This window comes from Pinus tabuliformis, chromosome 8 (genome assembly GCF_031772625.1).
Source record: "Pinus tabuliformis cultivar Carrire ecotype Pingquan chromosome 8, CPIR1, whole genome shotgun sequence".
In the NCBI taxonomy this organism is placed as follows: domain Eukaryota; kingdom Viridiplantae; phylum Streptophyta; class Pinopsida; order Pinales; family Pinaceae; genus Pinus; species Pinus tabuliformis.
In genome coordinates, this window is record NC_142294.1 from 33,732,414 (window position 1) to 33,736,359 (window position 3,946).

General features: G+C 42.8%; 1 pseudogene; it reads left to right on the forward strand.

Moving 5' to 3' along the window:
- Nucleotides 1-499: 499 nt before the first annotated feature.
- LOC149233998 (uncharacterized) lies at nucleotides 500-1,939 on the forward strand (annotated as a pseudogene).
- Nucleotides 1,940-3,946: the final 2,007 nt, after the last annotated feature.

Genomic DNA, 3,946 nt, shown 5'->3' on the forward strand with positions numbered 1-3,946 from the left:
CTACCAGCTTGATTTTTTCATTATGTTCCTTTCAATGTTACAATACATATTTATACATGCCGAAGCATCCAATACCATGGACCGAAAACCATCTTGTCCAAAACCATGGACCAAAAACCATCGCATCCAATACCATGGACCGAAAACCATCTTGTCCAAAACCATGGACCAAAAACCATCGCATCCAAAACCATGTGCAAAAAATCATACACAAAACCATAGGTAGGTCCACCCAACCTTATATAGGGTCCAAAAACCCGGACCCCATAGAGTGGGGTTACCTGCACCCCTCAAACCACCTGTGACACCCCCCCCCTGCTACGCAATCGGCGCAACAAAAGGGGGGCTCCGCCCCCCTCTAACACCCGGTTAACTACGTGGGCTAGTCGTGGAAAGAATATAACATAAACCAATAACAATGGCATTCCCCACAAGCATCGGAGTAGGGAAGTCACATCCAATTTTAGTTAAGATTAGAGATTTATGATAGATTAAACCAATGGCAAGAAGAAATAATGTTGACTCTCAAAATCCCTTTGATTCAGATGACGAAGAGGCCAAGAAACCTCAGACTTCAGCCTCATGGGCGAAAAAATACTCGAACCCTTTCGATGATGATGGCCATGGGATTTCAGGTTTGAGTCATGCCAAGATGACTAAGACATTGCAGGAAAAAAATTACACAAACCCTTTCGATGATGGCCATGGGGTTTCTGCTTCGAGTCCCACCAAGAAGTCGGTCGCCAAAGCAGTGCGGTTCAAATCCAACAAGACACGAGTGGAAATCCCTGAAGTTCACACCCACCATCCGTTTAGCGAGGGCAAGGAGAAAGCCAAGGCTGCGTCTCATAATAAGAACAATCCCAGGGACTAGAAATCAAGATTTAATGAAAATACTGACCATTCTTATGAGGGTTTGAACGAAAATAAAGGTGAGAATTTTATCTCCCACGTGAAACAGTGGGTGGTTTCTGTGGGCTAGTCGGCTGTGAGAAATGCAAGAAAAGTGAAGGAAACGGGCACTCATCAGGCCCGCAACATCCAAATCAGGAAATCCAGGGGCTCCTCATTAAGTGATACTGGTAAAAAGATCCCCAATTCGAGCTTTTAATCATTTGATAGCCCTGTCAATGTGATCCCTAATTTGAGTTCTCAAGACAGAAAAGAATGGTTATCAGGGTTTGAAGAGAAGGTTACTTCTTCTACCTCTTCATCTTCATTAGTGCGCAAAAATTATAAGAACGATTATAAGAATTTCTTTTGGGACAACGAAGGGTTTGAGAATCAATCGGTCCAGGAAGTCAAGAGCTACGACATTTTCAAGTCTAAGGAGATCACTACATCTTCTTTTGGGCTTCCGACGACTTCTGGCAGACGGTGTCCATCTCCCACTATTGGTTGAATTCTCCCAACACCAGATGCCCTCACTCTTAAATGAGCACAGTCTACCGACAAGAGATGCCCATTTCCATCACCTACCCGTGTGGCAGATTCAAAGGTAGCTAATGGGTCATTAGATGTTGGCAAATGCACTCGAGGACGTGGTCCGAAAGGCCTTTGGCCTTCAACGTGCAAATTATATGTTTCCTTGCAGAGGGATTCTTTCTCATCTAGAGAGAAGTCCAATGACCATACCATTGACCATATGCTTAAGCCCGCAAAAAATATTGTGCAGAGAACAGGAGATTCAGCTTCAAATTTACATCGGAAGGCAACCCCTCAGAGGAAGGCGACCCTTGAGAGGAAGAGGACGCCCCGTAGACAAAGTACTGAATCTGTAAATATGGTTTTTCAATGGTCCATTAACGAGGGCCCTATCGGAAATGGGACATCTAATGCTGCAAGGCGTGCATCTTTTGATGGAAGAATAAGGGTTCAATCAAAAGTGATAGATCCTTGTTCAACATTCAAAATTACCACTTTATTAGAGTTATTGTGAACTCTAATCATGTATATTGTTGAAAGCACACTTAAAGTCAGCAAATATATTCTCACAAATATTCAAACATGTCTGCAACATACACAAAAAAAGATTGAATTTTTGCAGCTTGAATCACAGTTACTGTAAGAGGAGTTACAAAAGTATAGTCATCATTCTCAACTTGTCTCTATTCAAAACATTGAAACTAACTCCCATAAGCAGCAAATCAATAACGTTGTATTTGATTCAGATATGGTACCCAATGAAGCAGCAAAGTCACATGTAGATGCAGAAATTCAGTCTGCACTTCCCAAGTTGGTCATCAGACCTTGGGAAGAGCTTGTCCACAACAAGCAAAGAACTGTTCTTGGATATGACAAGGACGTGTCCTTTCATATTCTAGACTACTCCAATCCAATCCAATTTCAAAGTGTTGGATTTCTTCAGGACGATTCATCTTCACCAGCTGCTCATGACAGTTCACCTTTAGCTGTTTCAAATTATGGTCCTCTTCCACAGCAGCCACAACAGATTGTGAAATGCCAACACTGTGACCGAGTTGGCCATATGAAAGATCATTGTTTTGATCTTCATACATGTGAGCACTGTCATAAAACCACCCATTCTTCACACAGATGCTTTAGAAACAAGCCTACTGCAAGAACAAAGATTCATCTTGGATGGATCGCTTCTTGGAAATGGGCATCAACAACCAAGAAGATATTTCATTCGTATGTCCGAACTTGTTCTAGAGTATTGAACAATCTTGTAGTTGAATTTTCTCCATCATCTCACCTTGTATCTGACAGGGGGGGAAGTGATGGTCATCTACAAGCTTCAAAGTCACATTAAGTGAGCCTGAACCACAACCTACCATACCGGATTCAAAGTTGTAGCCAGAGACAAAGATGCCCCTGAGCATGCCTTAAGTTGGTGATGCCTCTTCAGAGAATTAAGGCCACTTCCTCTAGCAGAAGACTTCAGCTTCTTGCCAGTTTTGGAAGAGTTCCAAGAATTGCATTAAGCATTCTAGAGTTGGTGGTAATCCTTAAACCATCACAGGTTGAGACCTCCCTTTTCAGGTTGAGGTTCTCACTTTTTATGCAGGGTGAGACCTCCCTTTTAAGGTTGAAGGTTTCCCTCTTCAAAACATCATGAGCACTTCTTCTAGTAGAAGACATCAGCTTCTTGCCAGACCTGGAAGAGTTCTGGGAACTGCACTAAGCATTGCAATGTTGGTGGTCATCCTTAAACCACCTCCCTTATACCAACATTTCAGAGAGAACATTCAGCCTAGTGCTGCCATGCATTTTTGCATGTTTTGTATTACAACTCTCTTCTTAGACTCATTCATAACCCTTCGGATTAAGGGGGGGAATGTTGGACACCTAATCCTCTAAGGGTTGGTGTTGAAGTTGAACAGCCAAAGGGAGTCCAAGAGACCTTGGAAAATGGAATCCAATGGTCACCCCAATGTATTATAAATGTATATCATTTGTTAATAATATATATACTCTCACACTTATCTTTCATATTCTGTTGTTGCCATGTATGTGTTTAACATTTTACAATCTCTTGCTCTCCATATAAATCTATCTCTCTCTCCCTCCCTCTCTCTCTCTCTTTCCGTTCTCTCCCTTTCTCTCTCTTCAACTTCTCTCCCTTTGTCTCTCATTCTCTCTCTATACCCTCCTGCTCTCCTCTTTCTCTCATTCTATCATTCTCTCTCCATATCTCCCTTGTCACTCCCTCTCCCTCTCTCTCTCCACCTTTATTTCTCTATGTCTTTCTTCTTCCTTCCCTCCCTCCCTCTCCCCCTCCAACTCCATCTCTCTCTCCCTCCCTATCTCCTTCTCTCTCTCTCTCAAGTCCTCTATCTCCATTTCTCTTCCACCTCCCTCTATCTCCCTCTCATTAGTCTCACTCTCTCTCCCTCACTCTCCAATTCTATCACTATCTCCCTCCCTCTATCCTTCTTGCACTCCCCCTCTCCCCCCCTTTTTCTGTCTCTCCTTATTTGTCTCT